Here is a 26,905-nt window from a genome sequence, read left to right as displayed (position 1 = left end):
TATGACACCCCATAGAATATATTATGTTTAGTACCTTGGACACTGTAGCTTATTCACTTAAATCTCTGATAAATTGTGTGTCTGGTATGCACAGTCTGGTTAGCACAGTTAGTAAGGTGTTGGGTTTGCACTATCAAATTAAGACTGTCATTTGTTTGAATCCCATGTTATCATGTTTTTATTTTACTAGTGTGGTTTGTGGCTCTATAATATGAATGCCTATGTGTTTTAACAACAATAGTCAAGTCTTCCAATGGACTTTTTAGTGAAACCCAATAGATAGCTTATTTTCTCTTTGTTTACTCAAATATTGAATGCTTATGTCTTATAAATTTAGTAGGAAAGTATTCTAATGACTTGCTTATGACACCCCATAGAATATATTATGTTTAGTACCTTGGACACTGTATCTTATTCACTTAAATCTCTGATAAATTGGGTGCCTGGTATGCACAGTCTGGTTAGCACAGTTAGTAAGGTGTTGGGATTGCGCTATCAAATTAAGACTGTCATTGGTTCGAGTCCCATGTTATCATGGTTTTATTTTACTAGTGTGGTTTGTGGCTCTATAATATGAATGCCTATGTCTTTTAACAACAATAGTCAAGTCTTCCAATGGACTTTTTAGTGAAACCCAATAGATAGCTTTATTTACTCTTTGTTTACTCAAATATTGAATGCTTATGTCTTATAAATTTAGTAGGAAAGTATTCTAATGACTTGCTTATGACACCCCATAGAATATATTATGTTTAGTACCTTGGACACTGTAGCTTATTCACTTAAATCTCTGATAAATTGTGTGTCTGGTATGCACAGTCTGGTTAGCACAGTTAGTAAGGTGTTGGGTTTGCACTATCAAATTAAGACTGTCATTTGTTTGAATCCCATGTTATCATGTTTTTAGTTTTCTAGTGTGGTTTGTGGCACTATAATATGAATGCCTATGTCTTTTAACAACAATAGTCAAGTCTTCCAATGGACTTTTTAGTGAAACCTAATAGATAGCTTTATTTTCTCTTTGTTTACTCAAATATTGAATGCTTATGTCTTATAAATTTAGTAGGAAAGTATTCTAATGACTTGCTTATGACACCCCATAGAATATATTATGTTTAGTACCTTGGACACTGTATCTTATTCACTTAAATCTCTGATAAATTGGGTGCCTGGTATGCACAGTCTGGTTAGCACAGTTAGTAAGTTGTTGGGATTGTGCTATCAAATTAAGACTGTCATTGGTTCGAGTCCCATGTTATCATGTTTTTATTTTACTAGTGTGGTTTGTGGCTCTATAATATGAATGCCTATGTCTTTTAACAACAATAGTCAAGTCTTCCAATGGACTTTTTAGTGAAACCCAATAGATAGCTTTATTTTCTCTTTGTTTACTCAAATATTGAATGCTTATGTCTTATAAATTTAGTAGGAAAGTATTCTAATGACCTGCTTATGACACCCCATAGAATATATTATGTTTAGTACCTTGGACACTGTAGCTTATTCACTTAAATCTCTGATAAATTGGTTGTCTGGTATGCACAGTCTGGTTAGCACAGTTAGTAAGGTATTGCTTTTGCACTATCAAATTAAGACTGTCATTGGTTCGAATCCCATGTTATCATGTTTTTATTTTACTAGTGTGGTTTGTGGCTCTATAATATGAATGCCTATGTCTTTTAACAACAATAGTCAAGTCTTCCAATGGACTTTTTAGTGAAACCCAATAGATAGCTTTATTTTCTCTTTGTTTACTCAAATATTGAATGCTTATGTCTTATAAATTTAGTAGGAAAGTATTCTAATGACTTGCTTATGACACCCCATAGAATATATTATGTTTAGTACCTTGGACACTGTAGCTTATTCACTTAAATCTCTGATAAATTGTGTTTCTGGTATGCACAGTCTGGTTAGCACAGTTAGTAAGGTGTTGGGTTTGCACTATCAAATTAAGACTGTCATTTGTTTGAATCCCATGTTATCATGTTTTTATTTTACTAGTGTGGTTTGTGGCTCTATAATATGAATGCCTATGTCTTTTAACAACATTAGTCAAGTCTTCCAATGGACTTTTTAGTGAAACCCAATAGATAGCTTATTTTCTCTTTGTTTACTCAAATATTGAATGCTTATGTCTTATAAATTTAGTAGGAAAGTATTCTAATGACTTGCTTATGACACCCCATAGAATATATTATGTTTAGTACCTTGGACACTGTAGCTTATTCACTTAAATCTCTGATAAATTGTGTGTCTGGTATGCACAGTCTGGTTAGCACAGTTAGTAAGGTGTTGGGTTTGCACTATCAAATTAAGACTGTCATTTGTTTGAATCCCATGTTATCATGTTTTTATTTTACTAGTGTGGTTTGTGGCTCTATAATATGAATGCCTATGTCTTTTAACAACAATAGTCAAGTCTTCCAATGGACTTTTTAGTGAAACCCAATAGATAGCTTTATTTTCTCTTTGTTTACTCAAATATTGAATGCTTATGTCTTATAAATTTAGTAGGAAAGTATTCTAATGACTTGCTTATGACACCCCATAGAATATATTATGTTTAGTACCTTGGACACTGTAGCTTATTCACTTAAATCTCTGAAAAATTGTGCGCCTGGTATGCAAAGTCTGGTTAGCACAGTTAGTAAGGTGTTGGGTTTGCACTATCAAATTAAGACTGTATTTGGTTCGAATCCCATGTTATCATGTTTTTATTTTACTGGTGTGGTTTGTGGCTCTATAATATGAATGCCTATGTCTTTTAACAACAATAGTCAAGTCTTCCAATGGACTTTTTAGTGAAACCCAATAGATAGCTTTATTTTCTCTTTGTTTACTCAAATATTGAATGCTTATGTCTTATAAATTTAGTAGGAAAGTATTCTAATGACTTGCTTATGACACACCATAGAATATATTATGTTTAGTACCTTGGACACTGTAGTTTATTCACTTAAATCTCTGATAAATTGGTTGTCTGGTATGCACAGTCTGGTTAGCACAGTTAGTAAGGTATTGCTTTTGCACTATCAAATTAAGACTGTCATTGGTTCGAATCCCATGTTATCATGTTTTTATTTTACTAGTGTGGTTTGTGGCTCTATAATATGAATGCCTATGTCTTTTAACAACAATAGTCAAGTCTTCCAATGGACTTTTTAGTGAAACCCAATAGATAGCTTATTTTCTCTTTGTTTACTCAAATATTGAATGCTTATGTCTTATAAATTTAGTAGGAAAGTATTCTAATGACTTGCTTATGACACCCCATAGAATATATTATGTTTAGTACCTTGGACACTGTAGCTTATTCACTTAAATCTCTGATAAATTGGGTGTCTGGTATGCACAGTCTGGTTAGCACAGTTAGTAAGGTGTTGGGATTGCGCTATCAAATTAAGGCTGTTGTTGGTTCGAATCCCATGTTATCATGTTTTTATTTTACTAGTGTGGTTTGTGGCTCTATAATATGAATGCCTATGTCTTTTAACAACAATAGTCAAGTCTTCCATTGGACTTTTTAGTGAAACCCAATAGATAGCTTTATTTACTCTTTGTTTACTCAAATATTGAATGCTTATGTCTTATAAATTTAGTAGGAAAGTATTCTAATGACTTGCTTATGACACCCCATAGAATATATTATGTTTAGTACCTTGGACACTGTAGCTTATTCACTTAAATCTCTGATAAATTGTGTGTCTGGTATGCACAGTCTGGTTAGCACAGTTAGTAAGGTGTTGGGTTTGCACTATCAAATTAAGACTGTCATTTGTTTGAATCCCATGTTATCATGTTTTTAGTTTTCTAGTGTGGTTTGTGGCTCTATAATATGAATGCCTATGTCTTTTAACAACAATAGTCAAGTCTTCCAATGGACTTTTTAGTGAAACCTAATAGATAGCTTATTTTCTCTTTGTTTACTCAAATATTGAATGCTTATGTCTTATAAATTTAGTAGGAAAGTATTCTAATGACTTGCTTATGACACCCCATAGAATATATTATGTTTAGTACCTTGGACACTGTATCTTATTCACTTAAATCTCTGATAAATTGGGTGCCTGGTATGCACAGTCTGGTTAGCACAGTTAGTAAGTTGTTGGGATTGTGCTATCAAATTAAGACTATCATTGGTTCGAGTCCCATGTTATCATGTTTTTATTTTACTAGTGTGGTTTGTGGCTCTATAATATGAATGCCTATGTCTTTTAACAACAATAGTCAAGTCTTCCAATGGACTTTTTAGTGAAACCCAATAGATAGCTTTATTTTCTCTTTGTTTACTCAAATATTGAATGCTTATGTCTTATAAATTTAGTAGGAAAGTATTCTAATGACTTGCTTATGACACCCCATAGAATATATTATGTTTAGTACCTTGGACACTGTAGCTTATTCACTTAAATCTCTGATAAATTGGTTGTCTGGTATGCACAGTCTGGTTAGCACAGTTAGTAAGGTATTGCTTTTGCACTATCAAATTAAGACTGTCATTGGTTCGAATCCCATGTTATCATGTTTTTATTTTACTAGTGTGGTTTGTGGCTCTATAATATGAATGCCTATGTCTTTTAACAACAATAGTCAAGTCTTCCAATGGACTTTTTAGTGAAACCCAATAGATAGCTTTATTTTCTCTTTGTTTACTCAAATATTGAATGCTTATGTCTTATAAATTTAGTAGGAAAGTATTCTAATGACTTGCTTATGACACCCCATAGAATATATTATGTTTAGTACCTTGGACACTGTAGCTTATTCACTTAAATCTCTGATAAATTGTGTGTCTGGTATGCACAGTCTGGTTAGCACAGTTAGTAAGGTGTTGGGTTTGCACTATCAAATTAAGACTGTCATTTGTTTGAATCCCATGTTATCATGTTTTTATTTTACTAGTGTGGTTTGTGGCTCTATAATATGAATGCCTATGTGTTTTAACAACAATAGTCAAGTCTTCCAATGGACTTTTTAGTGAAACCCAATAGATAGCTTATTTTCTCTTTGTTTACTCAAATATTGAATGCTTATGTCTTATAAATTTAGTAGGAAAGTATTCTAATGACTTGCTTATGACACCCCATAGAATATATTATGTTTAGTACCTTGGACACTGTATCTTATTCACTTAAATCTCTGATAAATTGGGTGCCTGGTATGCACAGTCTGGTTAGCACAGTTAGTAAGGTGTTGGGATTGCGCTATCAAATTAAGACTGTCATTGGTTCGAGTCCCATGTTATCATGGTTTTATTTTACTAGTGTGGTTTGTGGCTCTATAATATGAATGCCTATGTCTTTTAACAACAATAGTCAAGTCTTCCAATGGACTTTTTAGTGAAACCCAATAGATAGCTTTATTTACTCTTTGTTTACTCAAATATTGAATGCTTATGTCTTATAAATTTAGTAGGAAAGTATTCTAATGACTTGCTTATGACACCCCATAGAATATATTATGTTTAGTACCTTGGACACTGTAGCTTATTCACTTAAATCTCTGATAAATTGTGTGTCTGGTATGCACAGTCTGGTTAGCACAGTTAGTAAGGTGTTGGGTTTGCACTATCAAATTAAGACTGTCATTTGTTTGAATCCCATGTTTTTAGTTTTCTAGTGTGGTTTGTGGCACTATAATATGAATGCCTATGTCTTTTAACAACAATAGTCAAGTCTTCCAATGGACTTTTTAGTGAAACCTAATAGATAGCTTTATTTTCTCTTTGTTTACTCAAATATTGAATGCTTATGTCTTATAAATTTAGTAGGAAAGTATTCTAATGACTTGCTTATGACACCCCATAGAATATATTATGTTTAGTACCTTGGACACTGTATCTTATTCACTTAAATCTCTGATAAATTGGGTGCCTGGTATGCACAGTCTGGTTAGCACAGTTAGTAAGTTGTTGGGATTGTGCTATCAAATTAAGACTGTCATTGGTTCGAGTCCCATGTTATCATGTTTTTATTTTACTAGTGTGGTTTGTGGCTCTATAATATGAATGCCTATGTCTTTTAACAACAATAGTCAAGTCTTCCAATGGACTTTTTAGTGAAACCCAATAGATAGCTTTATTTTCTCTTTGTTTACTCAAATATTGAATGCTTATGTCTTATAAATTTAGTAGGAAAGTATTCTAATGACCTGCTTATGACACCCCATAGAATATATTATGTTTAGTACCTTGGACACTGTAGCTTATTCACTTAAATCTCTGATAAATTGGTTGTCTGGTATGCACAGTCTGGTTAGCACAGTTAGTAAGGTATTGCTTTTGCACTATCAAATTAAGACTGTCATTGGTTCGAATCCCATGTTATCATGTTTTTATTTTACTAGTGTGGTTTGTGGCTCTATAATATGAATGCCTATGTCTTTTAACAACAATAGTCAAGTCTTCCAATGGACTTTTTAGTGAAACCCAATAGATAGCTTTATTTTCTCTTTGTTTACTCAAATATTGAATGCTTATGTCTTATAAATTTAGTAGGAAAGTATTCTAATGACTTGCTTATGACACCCCATAGAATATATTATGTTTAGTACCTTGGACACTGTAGCTTATTCACTTAAATCTCTGATAAATTGTGTTTCTGGTATGCACAGTCTGGTTAGCACAGTTAGTAAGGTGTTGGGTTTGCACTATCAAATTAAGACTGTCATTTGTTTGAATCCCATGTTATCATGTTTTTATTTTACTAGTGTGGTTTGTGGCTCTATAATATGAATGCCTATGTCTTTTAACAACAATAGTCAAGTCTTCCAATGGACTTTTTAGTGAAACCCAATAGATAGCTTATTTTCTCTTTGTTTACTCAAATATTGAATGCTTATGTCTTATAAATTTAGTAGGAAAGTATTCTAATGACTTGCTTATGACACCCCATAGAATATATTATGTTTAGTACCTTGGACACTGTATCTTATTCACTTAAATCTCTGATAAATTGTGTGCTTGGTATGCACAGTCTGGTTAGCACAGTTAGTAAAGTGTTGGGATTGCGCTATCAAATTAAGACTGTCATTGGTTCGAATCCCATGTTATCATGTTTTTAGTTTTCTAGTGTGGTTTGTGGCTCTATAATATGAATGCCTATGTCTTTTAACAACAATAGTCAAGTCTTCCAATGGACTTTTTAGTGAAACCCAATAGATAGCTTTATTTTCTCTTTGTTTACTCAAATATTGAATGCTTATGTCTTATAAATTTAGGAGGAAAGTATTCTAATGACTTGCTTATGACACCCCATAGAATATATTATGTTTAGTACCTTGGACACTGTAGCTTATTCACTTAAATCTCTGATAAATTGGTTGTCTGGTATGCACAGTCTGGTTAGCACAGTTAGTAAGGTATTGCTTTTGCACTATCAAATTAAGACTGTCATTGGTTCGAATCCCATGTTATCATGTTTTTATTTTACTAGTGTGGTTTGTGGCTCTATAATATGAATGCCTATGTCTTTTAACAACAATAGTCAAGTCTTCCAATGGACTTTTTAGTGAAACCCAATAGATAGCTTTATTTTCTCTTTGTTTACTCAAATATTGAATGCTTATGTCTTATAAATTTAGTAGGAAAGTATTCTAATGACTTGCTTATGACACCCCATAGAATATATTATGTTTAGTACCTTGGACACTGTAGCTTATTCACTTAAATCTCTGATAAATTGTGTGTCTGGTATGCACAGTCTGGTTAGCACAGTTAGTAAGGTGTTGGGTTTGCACTATCAAATTAAGACTGTCATTTGTTTGAATCCCATGTTATCATGTTTTTATTTTACTAGTGTGGTTTGTGGCTCTATAATATGAATGCCTATGTGTTTTAACAACAATAGTCAAGTCTTCCAATGGACTTTTTAGTGAAACCCAATAGATAGCTTATTTTCTCTTTGTTTACTCAAATATTGAATGCTTATGTCTTATAAATTTAGTAGGAAAGTATTCTAATGACTTGCTTATGACACCCCATAGAATATATTATGTTTAGTACCTTGGACACTGTATCTTATTCACTTAAATCTCTGATAAATTGGGTGCCTGGTATGCACAGTCTGGTTAGCACAGTTAGTAAGGTGTTGGGATTGCGCTATCAAATTAAGACTGTCATTGGTTCGAGTCCCATGTTATCATGGTTTTATTTTACTAGTGTGGTTTGTGGCTCTATAATATGAATGCCTATGTCTTTTAACAACAATAGTCAAGTCTTCCAATGGACTTTTTAGTGAAACCCAATAGATAGCTTTATTTACTCTTTGTTTACTCAAATATTGAATGCTTATGTCTTATAAATTTAGTAGGAAAGTATTCTAATGACTTGCTTATGACACCCCATAGAATATATTATGTTTAGTACCTTGGACACTGTAGCTTATTCACTTAAATCTCTGATAAATTGTGTGTCTGGTATGCACAGTCTGGTTAGCACAGTTAGTAAGGTATTGGGTTTGCACTATCAAATTAAGACTGTCATTTGTTTGAATCCCATGTTATCATGTTTTTAGTTTTCTAGTGTGGTTTGTGGCACTATAATATGAATGCCTATGTCTTTTAACAACAATAGTCAAGTCTTCCAATGGACTTTTTAGTGAAACCTAATAGATAGCTTTATTTTCTCTTTGTTTACTCAAATATTGAATGCTTATGTCTTATAAATTTAGTAGGAAAGTATTCTAATGACTTGCTTATGACACCCCATAGAATATATTATGTTTAGTACCTTGGACACTGTATCTTATTCACTTAAATCTCTGATAAATTGTGTGCCTGGTATGCACAGTCTGGTTAGCACAGTTAGTAAGTTGTTGGGATTGTGCTATCAAATTAAGACTGTCATTGGTTCGAGTCCCATGTTATCATGTTTTTATTTTACTAGTGTGGTTTGTGGCTCTATAATATGAATGCCTATGTCTTTTAACAACAATAGTCAAGTCTTCCAATGGACTTTTTAGTGAAACCCAATAGATAGCTTTATTTTCTCTTTGTTTACTCAAATATTGAATGCTTATGTCTTATAAATTTAGTAGGAAAGTATTCTAATGACCTGCTTATGACACCCCATAGAATATATTATGTTTAGTACCTTGGACACTGTAGCTTATTCACTTAAATCTCTGATAAATTGGTTGTCTGGTATGCACAGTCTGGTTAGCACAGTTAGTAAGGTATTGCTTTTGCACTATCAAATTAAGACTGTCATTGGTTCGAATCCCATGTTATCATGTTTTTATTTTACTAGTGTGGTTTGTGGCTCTATAATATGAATGCCTATGTCTTTTAACAACAATAGTCAAGTCTTCCAATGGACTTTTTAGTGAAACCCAATAGATAGCTTTATTTTCTCTTTGTTTACTCAAATATTGAATGCTTATGTCTTATAAATTTAGTAGGAAAGTATTCTAATGACTTGCTTATGACACCCCATAGAATATATTATGTTTAGTACCTTGGACACTGTAGCTTATTCACTTAAATCTCTGATAAATTGTGTTTCTGGTATGCACAGTCTGGTTAGCACAGTTAGTAAGGTGTTGGGTTTGCACTATCAAATTAAGACTGTCATTTGTTTGAATCCCATGTTATCATGTTTTTATTTTACTAGTGTGGTTTGTGGCTCTATAATATGAATGCCTATGTCTTTTAACAACAATAGTCAAGTCTTCCAATGGACTTTTTAGTGAAACCCAATAGATAGCTTATTTTCTCTTTGTTTACTCAAATATTGAATGCTTATGTCTTATAAATTTAGTAGGAAAGTATTCTAATGACTTGCTTATGACACCCCATAGAATATATTATGTTTAGTACCTTGGACACTGTATCTTATTCACTTAAATCTCTGATAAATTGTGTGCTTGGTATGCACAGTCTGGTTAGCACAGTTAGTAAAGTGTTGGGATTGCGCTATCAAATTAAGACTGTCATTGGTTCGAATCCCATGTTATCATGTTTTTAGTTTTCTAGTGTGGTTTGTGGCTCTATAATATGAATGCCTATGTCTTTTAACAACAATAGTCAAGTCTTCCAATGGACTTTTTAGTGAAACCCAATAGATAGCTTTATTTTCTCTTTGTTTACTCAAATATTGAATGCTTATGTCTTATAAATTTAGTAGGAAAGTATTCTAATGACTTGCTTATGACACCCCATAGAATATATTATGTTTAGTACCTTGGACACTGTAGCTTATTCACTTAAATCTCTGATAAATTGGTTGTCTGGTATGCACAGTCTGGTTAGCACAGTTAGTAAGGTATTGCTTTTGCACTATCAAATTAAGACTGTCATTGGTTCGAATCCCATGTTATCATGTTTTTATTTTACTAGTGTGGTTTGTGGCTCTATAATATGAATGCCTATGTCTTTTAACAACAATAGTCAAGTCTTCCAATGGACTTTTTAGTGAAACCCAATAGATAGCTTTATTTTCTCTTTGTTTACTCAAATATTGAATGCTTATGTCTTATAAATTTAGTAGGAAAGTATTCTAATGACTTGCTTATGACACCCCATAGAATATATTATGTTTAGTACCTTGGACACTGTAGCTTATTCACTTAAATCTCTGATAAATTGTGTGTCTGGTATGCACAGTCTGGTTAGCACAGTTAGTAAGGTGTTGGGTTTGCACTATCAAATTAAGACTGTCATTTGTTTGAATCCCAAGTTATCATGTTTTTATTTTACTAGTGTCGTTTGTGGCTCTATAATATGAATGCCTATGTCTTTTAACAACAATAGTCAAGTCTTCCAATGGACTTTTTAGTGAAACCCAATAGATAGCTTATTTTCTCTTTGTTTACTCAAATATTGAATGCTTATGTCTTATAAATTTAGTAGGAAAGTATTCTAATGACTTGCTTATGACACCCCATAGAATATATTATGTTTAGTACCTTGGACACTGTATCTTATTCACTTAAATCTCTGATAAATTGTGTGCCTGGTATGCACAGTCTGGTTAGCACAGTTAGTAAAGTGTTGTGATTGCGCTATCAAATTAAGACTGTCATTGGTTCAAATCCCATGTTATCATGTTTTTAGTTTTCTAGTGTGGTTTGTGGCTCTATAATATGAATGCCTATGTCTTTTAACAACAATAGTCAAGTCTTCCAATGGACTTTTTAGTGAAACCCAATAGATAGCTTTATTTTCTCTTTGTTTACTCAAATATTGAATGCTTATGTCTTATAAATTTAGTAGGAAAGTATTCTAATGACTTGCTTATGACACACCATAGAATATATTATGTTTAGTACCTTGGACACTGTAGCTTATTCACTTAAATCTCTGATAAATTGGTTGTCTGGTATGCACAGTCTGGTTAGCACAGTTAGTAAGGTATTGCTTTTGCACTATCAAATTAAGACTGTCATTGGTTCGAATCCCATGTTATCATGTTTTTATTTTACTAGTGTGGTTTGTGGCTCTATAATATGAATGCCTATGTCTTTTAACAACAATAGTCAAGTCTTCCAATGGACTTTTTAGTGAAACCCAATAGATAGCTTTATTTTCTCTTTGTTTACTCAAATATTGAATGCTTATGTCTTATAAATTTAGTAGGAAAGTATTCTGACTTGCTTATGACACCCCATAGAATATATTATGTTTAGTACCTTGGACACTGTAGCTTATTCACTTAAATCTCTGATAAATTGTGTGTCTGGTATGCACAGTCTGGTTAGCACAGTTAGTAAGGTGTTGGGTTTGCACTATCAAATTAAGACTGTCATTTGTTTGAATCCCATGTTATCATGTTTTTATTTTACTAGTGTGGTTTGTGGCTCTATAATATGAATGCCTATGTCTTTTAACAACAATAGTCAAGTCTTCCAATTGACTTTTTAGTGAAACCCAATAGATAGCTTTATTTTCTCTTTGTTTACTCAAATATTGAATGCTTATGTCTTATAAATTTAGTAGGAAAGTATTCTAATGACTTGCTTATGACACCCCATAGAATATATTATGTTTAGTACCTTGGACACTGTATCTTATTCACTTAAATCTCTGATAAATTGTGTGCCTGGTATGCACAGTCTGGTTAGCACAGTTAGTAAGGTGTTGGGATTGCGCTATCAAATTAAGACTGTCATTGCTTCGAGTCCCATGTTATCATGTTTTTATTTTACTAGTGTGGTTTGTGGCTCTATAATATGAATGCCTATGTCTTTTAACAACAATAGTCAAGTCTTCCAATGGACTTTTTAGTGAAACCCAATAGATAGCTTATTTTCTCTTTGTTTACTCAAATATTGAATGCTTATGTCTTATAAATTTAGTAGGAAAGTATTCTAATGACTTGCTTATGACACCCCATAGAATATATTATGTTTAGTACCTTGGACACTGTATCTTATTCACTTAAATCTCTGAAAAATTGTGCGCCTGGTATGCAAAGTCTGGTTAGCACAGTTAGTAAGGTGTTGGGTTTGCACTATCAAATTAAGACTGTCTTTGGTTCGAATCCCATGTTATCATGTTTTTATTTTACTAGTGTGGTTTGTGGCTCTATAATATGAATGCCTATGTCTTTTAACAACAATAGTCAAGTCTTCCAATGGACTTTTTAGTGAAACCCAATAGATAGCTTTATTTTCTCTTTGTTTACTCAAATATTGAATGCTTATGTCTTATAAATTTAGTAGGAAAGTATTCTAATGACTTGCTTATGACACCCCATAGAATATATTATGTTTAGTACCTTGGACACTGTAGCTTATTCACTTAAATCTCTGATAAATTGTGTGTCTGGTATGCACAGTCTGGTTAGCACAGTTAGTAAGGTGTTGGGTTTGCGCTATCAAATTAAGACTGTCATTTGTTTGAATCCCATGTTATCATGTTTTTATTTTACTAGTGTGGTTTGTGGCTCTATAATATGAATGCCTATGTCTTTTAACAACAATAGTCAAGTCTTCCAATGGACTTTTTAGTGAAACCCAATAGATAGCTTATTTTCTCTTTGTTTACTCAAATATTGAATGCTTATGTCTTATAAATTTAGTAGGAAAGTATTCTAATGACTTGCTTATGACACCCCATAGAATATATTATGTTTAGTACCTTGGACACTGTATCTTATTCACTTAAATCTCTGATAAATTGTGTGCCTGGTATGCACAGTCTGGTTAGCACAGTTAGTAAGGTATTGGGTTTGCACTATCAAATTAAGACTGTCATTTGTTTGAATCCCATGTTATCATGTTTTTAGTTTTCTAGTGTGGTTTGTGGCACTATAATATGAATGCCTATGTCTTTTAACAACAATAGTCAAGTCTTCCAATGGACTTTTTAGTGAAACCTAATAGATAGCTTTATTTTCTCTTTGTTTACTCAAATATTGAATGCTTATGTCTTATAAATTTAGTAGGAAAGTATTCTAATGACTTGCTTATGACACCCCATAGAATATATTATGTTTAGTACCTTGGACACTGTATCTTATTCACTTAAATCTCTGATAAATTGGGTGCCTGGTATGCACAGTCTGGTTAGCACAGTTAGTAAGTTGTTGGGATTGTGCTATCAAATTAAGACTGTCATTGGTTCGAGTCCCATGTTATCATGTTTTTATTTTACTAGTGTGGTTTGTGGCTCTATAATATGAATGCCTATGTCTTTTAACAACAATAGTCAAGTCTTCCAATGGACTTTTTAGTGAAACCCAATAGATAGCTTTATTTTCTCTTTGTTTACTCAAATATTGAATGCTTATGTCTTATAAATTTAGTAGGAAAGTATTCTAATGACCTGCTTATGACACCCCATAGAATATATTATGTTTAGTACCTTGGACACTGTAGCTTATTCACTTAAATCTCTGATAAATTGGTTGTCTGGTATGCACAGTCTGGTTAGCACAGTTAGTAAGGTATTGCTTTTGCACTATCAAATTAAGACTGTCATTGGTTCGAATCCCATGTTATCATGTTTTTATTTTACTAGTGTGGTTTGTGGCTCTATAATATGAATGCCTATGTCTTTTAACAACAATAGTCAAGTCTTCCAATGGACTTTTTAGTGAAACCCAATAGATAGCTTTATTTTCTCTTTGTTTACTCAAATATTGAATGCTTATGTCTTATAAATTTAGTAGGAAAGTATTCTAATGACTTGCTTATGACACCCCATAGAATATATTATGTTTAGTACCTTGGACACTGTAGCTTATTCACTTAAATCTCTGATAAATTGTGTTTCTGGTATGCACAGTCTGGTTAGCACAGTTAGTAAGGTGTTGGGTTTGCACTATCAAATTAAGACTGTCATTTGTTTGAATCCCATGTTATCATGTTTTTATTTTACTAGTGTGGTTTGTGGCTCTATAATATGAATGCCTATGTCTTTTAACAACAATAGTCAAGTCTTCCAATGGACTTTTTAGTGAAACCCAATAGATAGCTTATTTTCTCTTTGTTTACTCAAATATTGAATGCTTATGTCTTATAAATTTAGTAGGAAAGTATTCTAATGACTTGCTTATGACACCCCATAGAATATATTATGTTTAGTACCTTGGACACTGTATCTTATTCACTTAAATCTCTGATAAATTGTGTGCTTGGTATGCACAGTCTGGTTAGCACAGTTAGTAAAGTGTTGGGATTGCGCTATCAAATTAAGACTGTCATTGGTTCGAATCCCATGTTATCATGTTTTTAGTTTTCTAGTGTGGTTTGTGGCTCTATAATATGAATGCCTATGTCTTTTAACAACAATAGTCAAGTCTTCCAATGGACTTTTTAGTGAAACCCAATAGATAGCTTTATTTTCTCTTTGTTTACTCAAATATTGAATGCTTATGTCTTATAAATTTAGTAGGAAAGTATTCTAATGACTTGCTTATGACACCCCATAGAATATATTATGTTTAGTACCTTGGACACTGTAGCTTATTCACTTAAATCTCTGATAAATTGGTTGTCTGGTATGCACAGTCTGGTTAGCACAGTTAGTAAGGTATTGCTTTTGCACTATCAAATTAAGACTGTCATTGGTTCGAATCCCATGTTATCATGTTTTTATTTTACTAGTGTGGTTTGTGGCTCTATAATATGAATGCCTATGTCTTTTAACAACAATAGTCAAGTCTTCCAATGGACTTTTTAGTGAAACCCAATAGATAGCTTTATTTTCTCTTTGTTTACTCAAATATTGAATGCTTATGTCTTATAAATTTAGTAGGAAAGTATTCTAATGACTTGCTTATGACACCCCATAGAATATATTATGTTTAGTACCTTGGACACTGTAGCTTATTCACTTAAATCTCTGATAAATTGTGTGTCTGGTATGCACAGTCTGGTTAGCACAGTTAGTAAGGTGTTGGGTTTGCACTATCAAATTAAGACTGTCATTTGTTTGAATCCCAAGTTATCATGTTTTTATTTTACTAGTGTCGTTTGTGGCTCTATAATATGAATGCCTATGTCTTTTAACAACAATAGTCAAGTCTTCCAATGGACTTTTTAGTGAAACCCAATAGATAGCTTATTTTCTCTTTGTTTACTCAAATATTGAATGCTTATGTCTTATAAATTTAGTAGGAAAGTATTCTAATGACTTGCTTATGACACCCCATAGAATATATTATGTTTAGTACCTTGGACACTGTATCTTATTCACTTAAATCTCTGATAAATTGTGTGCCTGGTATGCACAGTCTGGTTAGCACAGTTAGTAAAGTGTTGTGATTGCGCTATCAAATTAAGACTGTCATTGGTTCAAATCCCATGTTATCATGTTTTTAGTTTTCTAGTGTGGTTTGTGGCTCTATAATATGAATGCCTATGTCTTTTAACAACAATAGTCAAGTCTTCCAATGGACTTTTTAGTGAAACCCAATAGATAGCTTTATTTTCTCTTTGTTTACTCAAATATTGAATGCTTATGTCTTATAAATTTAGTAGGAAAGTATTCTAATGACTTGCTTATGACACACCATAGAATATATTATGTTTAGTACCTTGGACACTGTAGCTTATTCACTTAAATCTCTGATAAATTGGTTGTCTGGTATGCACAGTCTGGTTAGCACAGTTAGTAAGGTATTGCTTTTGCACTATCAAATTAAGACTGTCATTGGTTCGAATCCCATGTTATCATGTTTTTATTTTACTAGTGTGGTTTGTGGCTCTATAATATGAATGCCTATGTCTTTTAACAACAATAGTCAAGTCTTCCAATGGACTTTTTAGTGAAACCCAATAGATAGCTTTATTTTCTCTTTGTTTACTCAAATATTGAATGCTTATGTCTTATAAATTTAGTAGGAAAGTATTCTGACTTGCTTATGACACCCCATAGAATATATTATGTTTAGTACCTTGGACACTGTAGCTTATTCACTTAAATCTCTGATAAATTGTGTGTCTGGTATGCACAGTCTGGTTAGCACAGTTAGTAAGGTGTTGGGTTTGCACTATCAAATTAAGACTGTCATTTGTTTGAATCCCATGTTATCATGTTTTTATTTTACTAGTGTGGTTTGTGGCTCTATAATATGAATGCCTATGTCTTTTAACAACAATAGTCAAGTCTTCCAATTGACTTTTTAGTGAAACCCAATAGATAGCTTTATTTTCTCTTTGTTTACTCAAATATTGAATGCTTATGTCTTATAAATTTAGTAGGAAAGTATTCTAATGACTTGCTTATGACACCCCATAGAATATATTATGTTTAGTACCTTGGACACTGTATCTTATTCACTTAAATCTCTGATAAATTGTGTGCCTGGTATGCACAGTCTGGTTAGCACAGTTAGTAAGGTGTTGGGATTGCGCTATCAAATTAAGACTGTCATTGCTTCGAGTCCCATGTTATCATGTTTTTATTTTACTAGTGTGGTTTGTGGCTCTATAATATGAATGCCTATGTCTTTTAACAACAATAGTCAAGTCTTCCAATGGACTTTTTAGTGAAACCCAATAGATAGCTTATTTTCTCTTTGTTTACTCAAATATTGAATGCTTATGTCTTATAAATTTAGTAGGAAAGTATTCTAATGACTTGCTTATGACACCCCATAGAATATATTATGTTTAGTACCTTGGACACTGTATCTTATTCACTTAAATCTCTGAAAAATTGTGTGCCTGGTATGCAAAGTCTGGTTAGCACAGTTAGTAAGGTGTTGGGTTTGCACTATCAAATTAAGACTGTCTTTGGTTCGAATCCCATGTTATCATGTTTTTATTTTACTAGTGTGGTTTGTGGCTCTATAATATGAATGCCTATGTCTTTTAACAACAATAGTCAAGTCTTCCAATGGACTTTTTAGTGAAACCCAATAGATAGCTTTATTTTCTCTTTGTTTACTCAAATATTGAATGCTTATGTCTTATAAATTTAGTAGGAAAGTATTCTAATGACTTGCTTATGACACCCCATAGAATATATTATGTTTAGTACCTTGGACACTGTAGCTTATTCACTTAAATCTCTGATAAATTGTGTGTCTGGTATGCACAGTCTGGTTAGCACAGTTAGTAAGGTGTTGGGTTTGCGCTATCAAATTAAGAATGTCATTTGTTTGAATCCCATGTTATCATGTTTTTATTTTACTAGTGTGGTTTGTGGCTCTATAATATGAATGCCTATGTCTTTTAACAACAATAGTCAAGTCTTCCAATGGACTTTTTAGTGAAACCCAATAGATAGCTTATTTTCTCTTTGTTTACTCAAATATTGAATGCTTATGTCTTATAAATTTAGTAGGAAAGTATTCTAATGACTTGCTTATGACACCCCATAGAATATATTATGTTTAGTACCTTGGACACTGTATCTTATTCACTTAAATCTCTGATAAATTGTGTGCCTGGTATGCACAGTCTGGTTAGCACAGTTAGTAAAGTGTTGGGATTGTGCTATCAAATTAAGACTGTCATTGGTTCGAATCCCATGTTATCATGTTTTTAGTTTTCTAGTGTGGTTTGTGGCTCTATAATATGAATGCCTATGTCTTTTAACAACAATAGTCAAGTCTTCCAATGGACTTTTTAGTGAAACCCAATAGATAGCTTTATTTTCTCTTTGTTTACTCAAATATTGAATGCTTATGTCTTATAAATTTAGTAGGAAAGTATTCTAATGACTTGCTTATGACACCCGAAGGAATATATTATGTTTAGTACCTTGGACACTGTAGCTTATTCACTTAAATCTCTGAAAAATTGTGCACCTGGTATGCAAAGTCTGGTTAGCACAGTTAGTAAGGTGTTGGGTTTGCACTATCAAATTAAGACTGTATTTGGTTCAAATCCAATGTTATCATGTTTTTATTTTACTGGTGTGGTTTGTGGCTCTATAATATGAATGCCTATGTCTTTTAACAACAATAGTCAAGTCTTCCAATGGACTTTTTAGTGAAACCCAATAGATAGCTTTATTTTCTCTTTGTTTACTCAAATATTGAATGCTTATGTCTTATAAATTTAGTAGGAAAGTATTCTAATGACTTGCTTATGACACACCATAGAATATATTATGTTTAGTACCTTGGACACTGTAGCTTATTCACTTAAATCTCTGATAAATTGGTTGTCTGGTATGCACAGTCTGGTTAGCACAGTTAGTAAGGTATTGCTTTTGCACTATCAAATTAAGACTGTCATTGGTTCGAATCCCATGTTATCATGTTTTTATTTTACTAGTGTGGTTTGTGGCTCTATAATATGAATGCCTATGTCTTTTAACAACAATAGTCAAGTCTTCCAATGGACTTTTTAGTGAAACCCAATAGATAGCTTTATTTTCTCTTTGTTTACTCAAATATTGAATGCTTATGTCTTATAAATTTAGTAGGAAAGTATTCTAATGACTTGCTTATGACACCCCATAGAATATATTATGTTTAGTACCTTGGACACTGTAGCTTATTCACTTAAATCTTTGATAAATTGGGTGTCTGGTATGCACAGTCTGGTTAGCACAGTTAGTAAGGTGTTGGGATTGCGCTATCAAATTAAGGCTGTTGTTGGTTCGAATCCCATGTTATCATGTTTTTATTTTACTAGTGTGGTTTGTGGCTCTATAATATGAATGCCTATGTCTTTTAACAACAATAGTCAAGTCTTACAATGGACTTTTTAGTGAAACCCAATAGACAGCTTTATTTACTCTTTGTTTACTCAAATATTGAATGCTTATGTCTTATAAATTTAGTAGGAAAGTATTCTAATGACTTGCTTATGACACCCCATAGAATATATTATGTTTAGTACCTTGGACACTGTAGCTTATTCACTTAAATCTCTGATAAATTGTGTGTCTGGTATGCACAGTCTGGTTAGCACAGTTAGTAAGGTGTTGGGTTTGCACTATCCAATTAAGACTGTTATTTGTTTGAATCCCATGTTATCATGTTTTTAGTTTTCTAGTGTGGTTTGTGGCTCTATAATATGAATGCCTATGTCTTTTAACAACAATAGTCAAGTCTTCCAATGGACTTTTTAGTGAAACCTAACAGATAGCTTTATTTTCTCTTTGTTTACTCAAATATTGAATGCTTATGTCTTATAAATTTAGTAGGAAAGTATTCTAATGACTTGCTTATGACACCCCATAGAATATATTATGTTTAGTACCTTGGACACTGTATCTTATTCACTTAAATCTCTGATAAATTGGGTGCCTGGTATGCACAGTCTGGTTAGCACAGTTAGTAAGGTGTTGGGATTGCGCTATCAAATTAAGACTGTCATTGGTTCGAGTCCCATGTTATCATGGTTTTATTTTACTAGTGTGGTTTGTGGCTCTATAATATGAATGCCTATGTCTTTTAACAACAATAGTCAAGTCTTCCAATGGACTTTTTAGTGAAACCCAATAGATAGCTTTATTTACTCTTTGTTTACTCAAATATTGAATGCTTATGTCTTATAAATTTAGTAGGAAAGTATTCTAATGACTTGCTTATGACACCCCATAGAATATATTATGTTTAGTACCTTGGACACTGTAGCTTATTCACTTAAATCTCTGATAAATTGTGTGTCTGGTATGCACAGTCTGGTTAGCACAGTTAGTAAGGTGTTGGGTTTGCACTATCAAATTAAGACTGTCATTTGTTTGAATCCCATGTTATCATGTTTTTAGTTTTCTAGTGTGGTTTGTGGCTCTATAATATGAATGCCTATGTCTTTTAACAACAATAGTCAAGTCTTCCAATGGACTTTTTAGTGAAACCTAATAGATAGCTGTATTTTCTCTTTGTTTACTCAAATATTGAATGCTTATGTCTTATAAATTTAGTAGGAAAGTATTCTAATGACTTGCTTATGACACCCCATAGAATATATTATGTTTAGTACCTTGGACACTGTATCTTATTCACTTAAATCTCTGATAAATTGTGTGCCTGGTATGCACAGTCTGGTTAGCACAGTTAGTAAAGTGTTGGGATTGCGCTATCAAATTAAGACTGTCATTGGTTCGAATCCCATGTTATCATGTTTTTAGTTTTCTAGTGTGGTTTGTAGCTCTATAATATGAATGCCTATGTCTTTTAACAACAATAGTCAAGTCTTCCAATGGACTTTTTAGTGAAACCCAATAGATAGCTTTATTTTCTCTTTGTTTACTCAAATATTGAATGCTTATGTCTTATAAATTTAGTAGGAAAGTATTCTAATGACTTGCTTATGACACCCCATAGAATATATTATGTTTAGTACCTTGGACACTGTAGCTTATTCACTTAAATCTCTGAAAAATTGTGCACCTGGTATGCAAAGTCTGGTTAGCGCAGTTAGTAAGGTGTTGGGTTTGCACTATCAAATTAAGACTGTATTTGGTTCGAATCCCATGTTATCATGTTTTGATTTTACTGGTGTGGTTTGTGGCTCTATAATATGAATGCCTATGTCTTTTAACAACAATAGTCAAGTCTTCCAATGGACTTTTTAGTGAAACCCAATAGATAGCTTTATTTTCTCTTTGTTTACTCAAATATTGAATGCTTATGTCTTATAAATTTAGTAGGAAAGTATTCTAATGACTTGCTTATGACACACCATAGAATATATTATGTTTAGTACCTTGGACACTGTAGCTTATTCACTTAAATCTCTGATAAATTGGTTGTCTGGTATGCACAGTCTGGTTAGCACAGTTAGTAAGGTATTGCTTTTGCACTATCAAATTAAGACTGTCATTGGTTCGAATCCCATGTTATCATGTTTTTATTTTACTAGTGTGGTTTGTGGCTCTATAATATGAATGCCTATGTCTTTTAACAACAATAGTCAAGTCTTCCAATGGACTTTTTAGTGAAACCCAATAGATAGCTTTATTTTCTCTTTGTTTACTCAAATATTGAATGCTTATGTCTTATAAATTTAGTAGGAAAGTATTCTAATGACTTGCTTATGACACCCCATAGAATATATTATGTTTAGTACCTTGGACACTGTAGCTTATTCACTTAAATCTTTGATAAATTGGGTGTCTGGTATGCACAGTCTGGTTAGCACAGTTAGTAAGGTGTTGGGATTGCGCTATCAAATTAAGGCTGTTGTTGGTTCGAATCCCATGTTATCATGTTTTTATTTTACTAGTGTGGTTTGTGGCTCTATAATATGAATGCCTATGTCTTTTAACAACAATAGTCAAGTCTTCCAATGGACTTTTTAGTGAAACCTAATAGATAGCTGTATTTTCTCTTTGTTTACTCAAATATTGAATGCTTATGTCTTATAAATTTAGTAGGAAAGTATTCTAATGACTTGCTTATGACACCCCATAGAATATATTATGTTTAGTACCTTGGACACTGTATCTTATTCACTTAAATCTCTGATAAATTGGGTGCCAGGTATGCACAGTCTGGTTAGCACAGTTAGTAAGTTGTTGGGATTGTGCTATCAAATTAAGACTGTCATTGGTTCGAGTCCCAAGTTATCATGTTTTTATTTTACTAGTGTGGTTTGTGGCTCTATAATATGAATGCCTATGTCTTTTAACAACAATAGTCAAGTCTTCCAATGGACTTTTTAGTGAAACCCAATAGATAGCTTTATTTTCTCTTTGTTTACTCAAATATTGAATGCTTATGTCTTATAAATTTAGTAGGAAAGTATTCTAATGACTTGCTTATGACACCCCATAGAATATATTATGTTTAGTACCTTGGACACTGTAGCTTATTCACTTAAATCTCTGATAAATTGGTTGTCTGGTATGCACAGTCTGGTTAGCACAGTTAGTAAGGTATTGCTTTTGCACTATCAAATTAAGACTGTCATTGGTTCGAATACCATGTTATCATGTTTTTATTTTACTAGTGTGGTTTGTGGCTCTATAATATGAATGCCTATGTCTTTTAACAACAATAGTCAAGTCTTCCAATGGACTTTTTAGTGAAACCCAATAGATAGCTTTATTTTCTCTTTGTTTACTCAAATATTGAATGCTTATGTCTTATAAATTTAGTAGGAAAGTATTCTAATGACTTGCTTATGACACCCCATAGAATATATTATGTTTAGTACCTTGGACACTGTAGCTTATTCACTTAAATCTCTGATAAATTGTGTGTCTGGTATGCACAGTCTGGTTAGCACAGTTAGTAAGGTGTTGAGTTTGCACTATCAAATTAAGACTGTCATTTGTTTGAATCCCATGTTATCATGTTTTTATTTTACTAGTGTGGTTTGTGGCTCTATAATATGAATGCCTATGTCTTTTAACAACAATAGTCAAGTCTTCCAATGGACTTTTTAGTGAAACCCAATAGATAGCTTATTTTCTCTTTGTTTACTCAAATATTGAATGCTTATGTCTTATAAATTTAGTAGGAAAGTATTCTAATGACTTGCTTATGACACCCCATAGAATATATTATGTTTAGTACCTTGGACACTGTATCTTATTCACTTAAATCTCTGATAAATTGTGTGCCTGGTATGCACAGTCTGGTTAGCACAGTTAGTAAAGTGTTGGGATTGCGCTATCAAATTAAGACTGTCATTGGTTCGAATCCCATGTTATCATGTTTTTAGTTTTCTAGTGTGGTTTGTGGCTCTATAATATGAATGCCTATGTCTTTTAACAACAATAGTCAAGTCTTCCAATGGACTTTTTAGTGAAACCCAATAGATAGCTTTATTTTCTCTTTGTTTACTCAAATATTGAATGCTTATGTCTTATAAATTTAGAAGGAAAGTATTCTAATGACTTGCTTATGACACCCCATAGAATATATTATGTTTAGTACCTTGGACACTGTAGCTTATTCACTTAAATCTCTGATAAATTGGTTGTCTGGTATGCACAGTCTGGTTAGCACAGTTAGTAAGGTATTGCTTTTGCACTATCAAATTAAGACTGTCATTGGTTCGAATCCCATGTTATCATGTTTTTATTTTACTAGTGTGGTTTGTGGCTCTATAATATGAATGCCTATGTCTTTTAACAACAATAGTCAAGTCTTCCAATGGACTTTTTAGTGAAACCCAATAGATAGCTTTATTTTATCTTTGTTTACTCAAATATTGAATGCTTATGTCTTATAAATTTAGTAGGAAAGTATTCTAATGACTTGCTTATGACACCCCGTAGAATATATTATGTTTAGTACCTTGGACACTGTAGCTTATTCACTTAAATCTCTGATAAATTGTGTGTCTGGTATGCACAGTCTGGTTAGCACAGTTAGTAAGGTGTTGGGTTTGCACTATCAAATTAAGACTGTCATTTGTTTGAATCCCATGTTATCATGTTTTTATTTTACTAGTGTGGTTTGTGGCACTATAATATGAATGCCTATGTCTTTTAACAACAATAGTCAAGTCTTCCAATGGACTTTTTAGTGAAACCCAATAGATAGCTTTATTTTCTCTTTGTTTACTCAAATATTGAATGCTTATGTCTTATAAATTTAGTAGGAAAGTATTCTAATGACTTGCTTATGACACCCCATAGAATATATTATGTTTAGTACCTTGGACACTGTAGCTTATTCACTTAAATCTCTGATAAATTGTGTGTCTGGTATGCACAGTCTGGTTAGCACAGTTAGTAAGGTGTTGGGTTTGCACTATCAAATTAAGACTGTCATTTGTTTGAATCCCATGTTATCATGTTTTTATTTTACTAGTGTGGTTTGTGGCACTATAATATGAATGCCTATGTCTTTTAACAACAATAGTCAAGTCTTCCAATGGACTTTTTAGTGAAACCCAATAGATAGCTTTATTTTCTCTTTGTTTACTCAAATATTGAATGCTTATGTCTTATAAATTTAGTAGGAAAGTATTCTAATGACTTGCTTATGACACCCCATAGAATATATTATGTTTAGTACCTTGGACACTGTAGCTTATTCACTTAAATCTTTGATAAATTGGGTGTCTGGTATGCACAGTCTGGTTAGCACAGTTAGTAAGGTGTTGGGATTGCGCTATCAAATTAAGGCTGTTGTTGGTTCGAATCCCATGTTATCATGTTTTTATTTTACTAGTGTGGTTTGTGGCTCTATAATATGAATGCCTATGTCTTTTAACAACAATAGTCAAGTCTTACAATGGACTTTTTAGTGAAACCCAATAGATAGCTTTATTTACTCTTTGTTTACTCAAATATTGAATGCTTATGTCTTATAAATTTAGTAGGAAAGTATTCTAATGACTTGCTTATGACACCCCATAGAATATATTATGTTTAGTACCTTGGACACTGTAGCTTATTCACTTAAATCTCTGATAAATTGTGTGTCTGGTATGCACAGTCTGGTTAGCACAGTTAGTAAGGTGTTGGGTTTGCACTATCCAATTAAGACTGTTATTTGTTTGAATCCCATGTTATCATGTTTTTAGTTTTCTAGTGTGGTTTGTGGCTCTATAATATGAATGCCTATGTCTTTTAACAACAATAATCAAGTCTTCCAATGGACTTTTTAGTGAAACCTAATAGATAGCTTTATTTTCTCTTTGTTTACTCAAATATTGAATGCTTATGTCTTATAAATTTAGTAGGAAAGTATTCTAATGACTTGCTTATGACACCCCATAGAATATATTATGTTTAGCACCTTGGACACTGTATCTTATTCACTTAAATCTCTGATAAATTGGGTGCCTGGTATGCACAGTCTGGTTAGCACAGTTAGTAAGGTGTTGGGATTGCGCTATCAAATTAAGACTGTCATTTGTTTGAATCCCATGTTATCATGTTTTTAGTTTTCTAGTGTGGTTTGTGGCTCTATAATATGAATGCCTATGTCTTTTAACAACAATAGTCAAGTCTTCCAATGGACTTTTTAGTGAAACCTAATAGATAGCTGTATTTTCTCTTTGTTTACTCAAATATTGAATGCTTATGTCTTATAAATTTAGTAGGAAAGTATTCTAATGACTTGCTTATGACACCCCATAGAATATATTATGTTTAGTACCTTGGACACTGTATCTTATTCACTTAAATCTCTGATATATTGGGTGCCAGGTATGCACAGTCTGGTTAGCACAGTTAGTAAGTTGTTGGGATTGTGCTATCAAATTAAGACTGTCATTGGTTCGAGTCCCAAGTTATCATGTTTTTATTTTACTAGTGTGGTTTGTGGCTCTATAATATGAATGCCTATGTCTTTTAACAACAATAGTCAAGTCTTCCAATGGACTTTTTAGTGAAACCTAATAGATAGCTTTATTTTCTCTTTGTTTACTCAAATATTGAATGCTTATGTCTTATAAATTTAGTAGGAAAGTATTCTAATGACTTGCTTATGACACCCCATAGAATATATTATGTTTAGTACCTTGGACACTGTAGCTTATTCACTTAAATCTCTGATAAATTGGTTGTCTGGTATGCACAGTCTGGTTAGCACAGTTAGTAAGGTATTGCTTTTGCACTATCAAATTAAGACTGTCATTGGTTCGAATACCATGTTATCATGTTTTTATTTTACTAGTGTGGTTTGTGGCTCTATAATATGAATGCCTATGTCTTTTAACAACAATAGTCAAGTCTTCCAATGGACTTTTTAGTGAAACCCAATAGATAGCTTTATTTTCTCTTTGTTTACTCAAATATTGAATGCTTATGTCTTATAAATTTAGTAGGAAAGTATTCTAATGACTTGCTTATGACACCCCATAGAATATATTATGTTTAGTACCTTGGACACTGTAGCTTATTCACTTAAATCTCTGATAAATTGTGTGTCTGGTATGCACAGTCTGGTTAGCACAGTTAGTAAGGTGTTGGGTTTGCACTATCAAATTAAGACTGTCATTTGTTTGAATCCCATGTTATCATGTTTTTATTTTACTAGTGTGGTTTGTGGCTCTATAATATGAATGCCTATGTCTTTTAACAACAATAGTCAAGTCTTCCAATGGACTTTTTAGTGAAACCCAATAGATAGCTTATTTTCTCTTTGTTTACTCAAATATTGAATGCTTATGTCTTATAAATTTAGTAGTAAAGTATTCTAATGACTTGCTTATGACACCCCATAGAATATATTATGTTTAGTACCTTGGACACTGTATCTTATTCACTTAAATCTCTGATAAATTGTGTGCCTGGTATGCACAGTCTGGTTAGCACAGTTAGTAAAGTGTTGGGATTGAGCTATCAAATTAAGACTGTCATTGGTTTGAATCCCATGTTATCATGTTTTTAGTTTTCTAGTGTGGTTTGTGGCTCTATAATATGAATGCCTATGTCTTTTAACAACAATAGTCAAGTCTTCCAATGGACTTTTTAGTGAAACCCAATAGATAGCTTTATTTTCTCTTTGTTTACTCAAATATTGAATGCTTATGTCTTATAAATTTAGTAGGAAAGTATTCTAATGACTTGCTTATGACACCCCATAGAATATATTATGTTTAGTACCTTGGACACTGTAGCTTATTCACTTAAATCTCTGATAAAT

Source organism: Pseudophryne corroboree, chromosome 8 (genome assembly GCF_028390025.1).
Source record: "Pseudophryne corroboree isolate aPseCor3 chromosome 8, aPseCor3.hap2, whole genome shotgun sequence".
Lineage (NCBI taxonomy): Eukaryota > Metazoa > Chordata > Amphibia > Anura > Myobatrachidae > Pseudophryne > Pseudophryne corroboree.
Note: the sequence above shows the minus strand (reverse complement) of the source record.